Raw genomic sequence first — 10,681 nt, 5'->3', positions numbered from 1 at the left:
TCTATGCATACCTATCTTCCTAAGTAAATCATAAACCAGAAAAGAGAGATGATCCTCATCTTCTATCTTCCCACAATACCACTATGCCTTACATAATTTAGATTTTCAATAATGCAATTTTATTTTGACCCCAAACCATGGACCTCTCCTGAGATGGACAAAATTGGAAACAACATAAATCTAAGGAAAGAAACATAAAAATGACTGCTTTTTCCTGGTATAAAATTAGGAATGTTCACTCTGGACCTAAAAAAGCAGACTGGGAAATGCAAAACTCAAAGGTGAACAGGAGTACTATAAATCACCAAGTAAAAAAAGAAAACTGACAGATGTGTGAGAGTTCTGAATGCTCCTTACAAATCCAGACGACCTACCGGTATTCGGTGGTTGCAAAAGTAACTGAATAAACAATGGAAGAGAAATTTTAACTAAGATATGAGCAGAGAGCCTTAATTAGACTAACTGCGGACGAAAAGAGAAACATCGCCGTCAGCAAAACATCATCGTCAGCTCAGCAAACAAAACTGAGAAATTACCAGCACAGCTCTGTATCAGTGAAACAACACTTGAAGAGAGACTGCATAACCAATTTGAGCCTCCATTTTTCCCCTAAATTATATGGAAGCACCTGGCAGAGTGAGAAGCATGTGATGTTTAGTTATGTGCACAGAAAAAAAAAAATCTAGATCACAGCACCTTATTAAGCGAGTATCTCTGTAGAAATGTTCCCGGTCAAGGATGACTGGCTCACTTAGAGTTTATCAGGTTAGCAAACTACTTGGAAGAAATATATTCTCCAAATATAATTAGGTAAAATTTATATTCTCCATATATATCGTAAATTATACACACACACACACACACACACACACACACACACACACACACAGATTTGTTATGAGCATTTAACGTGGCAGTCAGAATGGAAGATGGATGCGAGGTGGGGAACAGCAAGAACAGGGTGGAATCCACAAGTGTGGCCTGAACTTACTGAAACCCTCTGGCATCTGACCTTTGTGCAAAGGTGTCCTAAAGAAACCAGAGCCCTTTGTTACGAGTTTAAACACATACTCTAGCCCAGGAGTCTGAGAAGCCATCTGAGGGTGTGGAGGCAGTGGAACAGTTCAGGCCCACCTGCTGCCCCCACCACGGTGAGCTAGAAGATGGCTGCCGTTTGCTTGCGTCCTCCTCACCCACATGAGAATCTGTGCCCCCTAAACAGTCACATAAGGAAAAACAAATTCTGAGAAAGGTAGTTCTGCCTACTCAAGTTGACACATTACAAAAGTCCCCCAGAAGGACTTTAACTTACATTGTTTAAGAGGTTTTTTGGAAAAAGATATTTTATTAAAAATAATGTTTTAAGTCTTTAAAGAAATCAATTCTAAATGATTAAACTATAGCACATGGACAAGAAATCAATAATTTATTCTTAAGGTTGTCATGACACTGGTAATATTCAAGCCAGTGATTTAGATAAATAATAAAAAATCATGGGGCACCAGGGTGGCTCTGTCAGTTAAGCCTCCAACTTCAGCTCAGGTCATGATTTCAAGGTTTGTGAGTTTGAGTCCTGTGTAGGGCTCTGTGCCAACAGCTCAAAGCCTGGAGCCTGCTTCAGTTTCTGTGTCTCACTCTCTCTCTCTCTCTGTCCCTCCCCTGCTTGCACTCTGTCTCTCTCTCTTTAAAATAAATAAACATTAAAAAAAATTAGATAAATAATCAAAAAACAGAAAAAATATGCAAGCTAGATATTTGAAAATATCCAAAGGATCAAGTAAATGTCCTTAACCAGAGATTTCTATAATAACGGCACACTTTTCATAATTTTCTATTTTCTGACATACACAAAGGTAGAGTTCTGTGCATCTTCCACAGAAGCAAAAGTTCCCAAGTTTCATGTCTGACATCACATCTATTTTCCCTTAATTCACCACAAAGACTTTTGTGTCCAGCAAACTGTTCATTGCATTTGCGTATGATTTCTTTCCAACTAATTCCATCCTTTTAAGTCATGAACTTCCAAAAATAAAAAACATACAAAGAACAGCAGTCATCAAAAGGAAGAAACCATATGTCTCCACCAGCCATTTTTTAAAAATAAAAGTCATCCTTTTTGTGGAACTTGAAATAAAATATTGGCACTTCTGGAAGGCCTCCCTAAGTGTGACTTTGATTAATATGGTGTTATTGGTACTTTTATGTTTCCCAAATGAATATAAAGACTGCACCAAGGGGCGGGGTAGGAATACAGGTCTAATAATGAGAGGCTATCCTATCCTTAGCAATCAGAAGCATCTGACTTATGGAGGCTTCACCCTGCAACAGGCAGCAGTGTGCTAAGTAATTACACAATCCTTGGACTTCACTTACACAGCAAACCAAGAAGATAAGTATTATCTCCATTTTAGGAATAGAGAGAAGGGCTAAGGAACCAGTCCAAAACCGGATTCCAAAACACATATGTGCTACTGTAGTATCCTACCTTCTTTCAGCTCTGCCCATGGCCATGGCCCAGGGCCTTCCTTGTTTTAATAATAGCAGCCTATATTGATGACCGTCAGTCAGAATTCTTAGAGTATGTGATACATGAAGCAAGTGAAAACAAATTCACCTGTAGTAGATGCGGGTCTAAAAGATTTATGGTTTTATAATCACTTAATCCTCACGGGGGTCCCACCAAGAGACTACTGTTATCAGCATCATATACAGAAGGAAAGTAAGCATCAATGAGGTCCTGTAGTGGGAAAAAGAGAAAGAATTTGAAACCTACAGTGAGAAGAGGAGAAAGAATTTGAATCCTGGGGTTGGTTCAGATTCCAATGTTTTTATCTTCAATGTCTTTATTTCAAGTTTAAATATAATAATACTCCAAGACGGTGTACTTACCCAGCTAGCCTCAAGCGACTTTATTTCTAACTTTGCTTTCATTGCAATGAATTGCCTCACATTTTGGCTTTCTCCAGTTTGGGGGTCTTAACTTTGACTGTACTGAATTTGTTTTCACTTGCTTCATGTATCACATACTCTAAGAATTCTGACTGACGGTCAGCTCCCTGCAACTGTAAAGACACTCCTGACGACCTTGTGGAATATATTCCCATGACCCCAAGCCTGGATGTGCTCCTTCCTACTTCACAAGGGGGATAAGGACATAGGCTAGAGCGGGCGTCTCTCTGTCACACTCTCACAGGTGTCCATACGTGTCTGCTTATCATCCTGGACAGACGGGAAATTCACCGAAGCCTTGTTGCCCTCACTCGGTGCCTGCTGGGTAAGTTGCTCTTATTCTCAGTCCAAACAGACTCACCCCGGTTTGCTGAGTCATGCTTCCTGCTAAAATGAGCTAACATAAATGCTAAAGTGGGCTGCTGAATTACTGAATGTCATGGGGCTAAAGCAAAGTTTCCTACAGAACACTTTATTTTTTTTATTTTTTTATTTTTAGGTAGGTTTATATATTTTTTTGATGGTTTATTGTCAAATTGGTTTCCATACAACACTCAGTGCTCTTCTCCACAAGTGCCCTCCTCCATCACCACCAGCTCTCTTCCCCCCTCCCCCTTCAACCCTCAGTTCATTTTCAGTATTCAAGTCTCTCAAGTTTTGCATCCCTCTCTCTCCCCAACTCTCTTTCCCTCTCCCCCTCCCCCTGGTCCTCCATTAGGTTTCTCCTGTTCTCCTGTTAGACCTATGAGTGCAAACATATGGTATCTGTCCTTCTCTGCCTGACTTATTTCGCTTAGCATGACACCCTCGAGGTCCATCCACTTTCCTACAAACGGGCATATTTCATTCTTTCTCATTGCCATGTAGTACTCCATCATGTATATATACCACATCTTCTTGATCCATTCATCAGGTGATGGACATTTAGGCTCTTTCCATGTTTTGGCTATTGTTGAAAGTGCTGCTATGAACATTGGGGTACATGTGCTCCTATGCATCAGCACTTCTGTATCCCTTGGGTAAATCCCTAGCAGGGCTATCGCTGGGTCATAAGGGAGTTCCATGGATAGTTTTTTGAGGAACCTCCACACTGTTTTCCAGAGCGGCTGCACCAGTTTACATTCCCACCAACAGTGTAGGAGGGTGCCTGTCTCTCCACACCCTCGCCATCATTAAAAGGATGGCAAAAATGGTCAAAGATATCCTTTATTTGAAATCTTAAGAAATGAGTTAAAGTTCATTCATGTGCATTTCTTTATACTTTATAACAAAAAAAGCAATTAAATATATCAAATTATTTACCTTATATTTATATTAAGCTTAAATTAATTATTTAACCTATTAAATATACTAAATATATTAGGTAATATTGATTCTCTTAATAAAAAATATAACATATCAAGTTAAAATATTAATTTTATGATTTTGTTATTTTTTAACACAAACAGTATTTTATGGCAGTTACATATTATTTAATATTAGAAGTGCTATTGCCATGTCTGAGCATGTATCAGACCTAGCCATAACTCTACCTTGTTTTCATTACAACACCCTATGGAAATCAAAATATGGTAGCGAAGATAGGAACATAAAACTGAGGCTTCCTAATGTTTAGGTAGTCTTGCACTGGCCATTGAAAAAGTCTTTATTTTATCTTGTAAAGCACATTTCTCTTTTTTTTTTTAAAGAAAACAGAGGTAGATATACAATGCATATTACTCGGCCATATAGAAGAAAGAAATATTGCCATTTGCAATGACATGGATGGAGCTAGAGAGGATTATGTTAAGTGAAATAAGCCACACAGAGAAAAACAAATACCATATGATTTCACACATGTGTGGAATCTTAGAAACAAACGAATAAAGAAAAAAAAGACACAGACAAAAAAAGAGTTTGTTAAGTACAGAGAACAAACTGGTGGTTGCCAGAGGGGAGGTGTGGGGAGGATGGACGAAATAGTGGAGGAGATTAAGAGACTTCCAGTTATAAAATAAACAAGTTGTGGAGATGAAAAGCACAGTCTAGAGAATATAGTCAGTAATATTGTAATTAGGGAGGTGACAGATGGTGACTCCACATCGTAGTAGCACTGAAGTCTGTATAGAATTGTTGAATCACTGTATTGCACACCCCGGAAATGAACGTAACATTGTAGGTCAACTATACTTCAATAATAAGTATATATGTATAATGCTTTTTAAAAAGCAAATCGAGCCTAAAATTGTTCATTTTCTCTTGGAAAGATTTAACTTCCTTATTTAAATCAGTTTGAATGCCCTTTGTTTAAAGTTTTCCTCGCAGATATCCACCAAAGAAGTCCATGCGTATAGTATGAGGGTTTAACAAAAAATAAACAAGATAATATCACAAATTGTGTTGTAAGTTGATAACATCAGACAGCGCAGGCAAGCAACTGTGAACTGAGGGTCTACAGTACCAGCAGATTTATTTCTAAGTCCTTAGTTTGCATCAACGTAAGGATTTCTAAGTGCAGGTTCTCAGGACTTTTGACTCACTTTTTCCTAGCAGATTATCACAAAATAATGAGAACAGCCAGAAAATGCATTTTATTTCCTGTGTGTATATTGTAAACACACTTTAGGAAAAGCACGTTTCCAGAGCCCTTTCCTCCCCAAGCAGAGAGATTCATAACATCTCAAAGAGCAACGGAATTCTTACTAGCTATGAACGGTCTGGGAAATTCTAGGGTAGAATAGTTTGCCTTGATAGTAGTGTCTATGCATTTAAACTTCTGGGACAGTACCTTCACCTGAACACCTGAAAGATTCCTGGCCTGAATGCCAGCAACCAAAGCAGATCAGGGACTACTTAGTTTTTGGTGTTAATCCAACCCAAACGTCACCCATCCAGGGGTCTGAAGCGAGGCCACAGATGCAGTTGTGACCAATTGGTAGAAGGGTAGGATTCTGAGCTTGAGTCAGATTGTCTAGGGTTCAAACCCTTGCCAACTTCCACATTTTATGTTCCCTCTTTGCTCCTGATCATCTGTAGAGCATGCATAACAATAACGTTCGTGTATATTTTTAATAAATAATTGGAGTCCCTACCACACACCAAGCTCTTTTCTAGATACTAAAAATAGAGCTGAGAAAAAGGTAGACCCGGTCTCTCAGAAAGCCTACCACCTAGCAAAGAGAAGATAGACAATAATAAGGAAAAAATAATAACAATTATTAACAGTTAATACCAACAATAACAATTAATAAGGCAACAAATAAATTAGAAAGAAAATTGCAGTTTGTCCTAAGGACAATGGAAATAATAAAAACCCACTAGTGGACTAGGTGTGTGCTTGCAGATAGAGTAACCACTGGGCACATATGGCCATTTAAGCTGAAACTGATTAAAGTTCAATAAAACTAAAAATTCAGATTCTCAATTTCAGAAGACACATTTCAAGTTCTCCATAGCCACATGTGGCTGCCATGTTGGACAGCTCAGACACAGAACTTCTCCATCATTGCAGAAAGTTCCATTGGTGACACGGTTAACTAGAGTGGTAAGGAGTTTGGGTAAGGGCCTGCTTTGGATGGCATTATATGCATAAACAACTGTGCAGCAAGGAAAACAAACTATGGTAGGGACTCTCTAAATTGGATCTATTATGTTAACATATCTCATAAGTCTATATTTTTTTCTCACTTTATTCCTCAACTTATAAATCCTGGAAAGAGACCCACTGAAATGTAGTTTGTTTTTTACTTCTTAATCGTGGACTTCTAACACCTGAAATTCTAGACCAACAATTTAGGCTCAACACACTTGAGAGAATGATCATTTTCTTCTGCATAGTTTTCTTGATTAAAAAAAAAGAAGAAGGAAAAAATTCTCCCAAATTTTGACAAATTATAAACCTCAGAAGTAGCCAAGTACATTAAACAGAAAGGATAGTTGAAACAATTTCTCAAAGATTAAAACTTTATCTGAAGTCAGAACACATGAGATTTCAAGATCTAAGTTTGAAAAGCAAATTCTTCTGTCCTTGATTCTCTGTAATTGGCACCGATATAACCCATCCCCATCTTAAAGATCTTTATGACAACAGAACTTGACCTTGTGTTACATTCCCAAAAGGCTATATGTAGAGTGAATATTTATGCATTGAATTGTATCTTCCAGTGAGTGTTATTTTGGGAATGTTTTACTTAGATAAAAGAAAATAGCATCAATACATAAAACACCCAATGAGTATTTATTAAATTCCTAAAACATGACCAACTCAAAAGACAGAACTACTCAATAGCTAAAAATTTTTACTTGTCCTTCACTGCCGCATTCCCAGACTCTAAATTTTTTTTACTGTACAGTTAACCATAGTCTGCTGTGCATATTCATTTTGAACATCATATAGCAAGATAATGGTGCAGTGAATGATTAAGTCCATTTATCTTTGCACATTAATTTAAGAAGCACACGCAGACTAATGTACACCAGTACATTTCATTTCTATTTCTTTGAAAATGACTACACAGCATCATTGACTTCACCTCAACCAGGAATTTAGCAGAATTTATGCAATGAAAGATCCTGAAAGGAGGTATATTTCCATCTGGAGCTGGAGGGTTAATTGCATTCCTGTTTGTCAATCTAACAGCAATGGTGTTAATATCTATAAGTGTGAAAATCATAAACTACTCTTATAACAGCCATCAAAGTTTTGTCGACCAAATGGCTAAATGGAAAAAGAGGTGAACCATCTCATTAGAACTGAGAAGTGTTGATTGAGCCAGCGGGGAGCTCTGAAAATGATTTTCCTCTTCTTGGGATTGCCGCCTGGTGTCCTCAGGGTAGACAAACGTGACATGTTAACCATGTATGTGGAAATTGTGTCCAAATGTATTAAGCAAACAAATGTTAAATGTAAAACCCTGAAAGAGGAAAACCTACGTAAGTTTGGTTAGCTACATAGCCGCTCCCAGGACCTATTGGCTGCTGACCCAAGCTCCATTTAAGAAAAACTGTGAGATCCCTTTCACCTTCTTTTTCTGGGCTAAGCAAGCAAATCAATCTATTTATACCTGGTTGGTGTACAAAGAAAAATCTCAAAGCTATGTCTTAAAAATCTTTTAAGAAATGGACTGTATCCAATTATAAAACAGAACTCTGGCTATTACACATACTGCACAGTAATTTGGATTGCACCTTCTTCCACATCCCCACCAACAACTCTTGGAAGCAACATACAAGTGTTGAAACAAATTAATGAGTTTTTAGGGTCATGCAAGAAATAACATGTTTTTGGTCTCAGCAGACCTATTAGCAAATTTGATGTAGCAGCTGCGTGTTCAAGCTTCCTGGATTATTCCTGATCCCAGGAACAGTGAGGTAATTGTTCATGACTTTTTGCACCAATATTTTATAGGAGCACGTTTACTTGACAAATTTCAAGAGAAATATCTTCAAGAAGTGCTACTTTGAAAAAAAAAAAGATGGTACTGATGCCCTACCACACTGGTAACTGTATATAAGATATCTAGGATGTTGGGTTTTTTTCTTTCTGCCTCCAAAAATATTACATGTTCATGCTTTTGAAAGGAAGAAATACACAGAAAATGAAGACCATGATTGTGAAGTTTTACTTGTTTTCGAATTGGCTTTGTTCACTTCATAATATACATTTTCCCATGTCATTAGGTATTCCTCTAAAGTGTGAGTAATGGAACAGAATAATTTTTATAGTCCTCATTTCTGAAATTTTGGGCGTGTTCCAAATTTACTGTTATACATTATACTTTGAGAAACATGCTTATTCATAAATCTGTGTGCATATGTTTCTTTGAGATACATTGTGAAAAAGTGGTACATCTAGGTCAAAATGCTTTAAGTATTTTTAAAGACTTTGGTAAGTATGGTCGAATTCAGACAGCCACTCTGATTTATGTACAACAGAAAATGAAAATAAATCATCTTGTGGAACATTTACAGGCTAGAGCTGAACACAAAATGGCCACACCCTTGCTGTGAATAGAATTCTTCCCGGCAAGGGTCATTGGTTGATCTTTCATGACCACCAGATGTCAGTCTAAAACAGAGCAAACTGAACTAGACCTAGATGAGGATAAGGGGAATCCACTCCTTTAGTCTCATGTATACTTGGCTACCCCATGTTTTTCTCAGGCTGCCAGGGAGATTGAGTTTTAAGAAACAATGAACAAACAAATGAATATTGTCAATTGGATAAAGCACTAGGACATCAGGTGCCTTTCGATGACCCTCAGGTTGAGGGCTGACCATCTGTTTTGCTTTATATTTCCCTAAAAATCATCTTCATACACTGATCTCAGAGCTGAATCTTTTCAGAAGTAGACCTTGGTTTCCTTGGAAGCAGGCAAGAATTTCATGCCAACCCAGGTATTCATTCACTAGCTCACAATGAGATAGAGTCTTCTGGGGTAAAATGAAATGTTTAAGGAGAGGTCTTTGAGTTTTTCTATTTAGTAAACAGGGAGTGATACCAAGCAAGAAGGAATAGGTGCTTTGAAATGCCTCTCCATACTGACTTTGGACGGCCATCATTATTTTCTTCTGACTTAAGTGAATGCTTCCTTGCTGCCTTCTTCCGTTTGTGAGGAAAGGATGCCCCACGCTCTAACATGTTTGGAATCTCCAAAGATGTGATAGGGTTGCTTTCAGGATGCTTGGTACATGCAGAAAACTTTGGTGGAGCTAATACAGCGATGCCACTACTGACACCAGCCAAATGCCATTGGAGATTCTAGTTCACGTACCTGTGCAGCTACCTGGGGAAAAGATACATGAAAATGGAAAAATATAAAGACGCCTCATACTGTGCCAAATTATAAAATCAAATGGTGTTTTAGTCTAAAATACGCTAAGGAAATTAAAAGTATTTCTTGTTAATACTGGTGGTTTTATCGTAAAAACACTTAAAATGGAAGGATAAGGATAGTGACATCTGTTGAGTAATAAGCCTTTCATACAAGCAAAAGAGGTGTTAAAAAAAAAAAACCAGGGATAAAGGAAAGTCCTGAATCTACATTCAAATAATTAAGTTGTACAAAATGGGATGTATAAAGTCTGAGTATTTTAGATGACAACTGGGTAATGTAGCTGGCAAAAGAACTAAATGAACCTTCCCTTGGCCTACATTCATAGGAGTGCAGTGAGTGTCCCATTAAAGGAAACTTCCACATCACTAACCCAAACACATGTGGAGTGTTTTGCTCAGTTTAGAGGGGAGATAACAGACTGGACTCCATCTATAAGAGAGAGAGCAGAATTATGTCTCAAAACCGTGTCCTTTCACAGAGAATGAAGGTTTCCTTGAAGAGAAAACTTAGGTAACAGTGTGATCATTCTAATCAAATACTGAATGATTACCCTATTAAAAAAAAAAAACAACCAATGCAATTTATCCCATTGCTCGTGTTCACAAAGCAGGCATCAATGACTGAAAGTCACAGGAGGATGGATTTGGAGACCCAGTCAGAGCTACCGGAAGCTGGGGGAAAGACGTGGAACTGATTCTTCCTCACTAACCCCAGAAGGAGTCCACTTTGCCCACACCTTGATCTTGAACTCCTAGCCTCCAGAACCATGAGACAATAAATTGAGTTTCAGTTTGTGGTACTTTATTATGACAGCCTTAGAAAATCAATACAAATTACCTATAATTCCTATAGTAACCTCCTACCTTTAAACTTGCTGTTACATGAGAAATAAGAAGTACCTACTTATTGAAACTAAA

The sequence above is a fragment of the Suricata suricatta genome, chromosome 1 (genome assembly GCF_006229205.1).
Source record: "Suricata suricatta isolate VVHF042 chromosome 1, meerkat_22Aug2017_6uvM2_HiC, whole genome shotgun sequence".
Classification (NCBI taxonomy): domain Eukaryota; kingdom Metazoa; phylum Chordata; class Mammalia; order Carnivora; family Herpestidae; genus Suricata; species Suricata suricatta.
Note: the sequence above shows the minus strand (reverse complement) of the source record.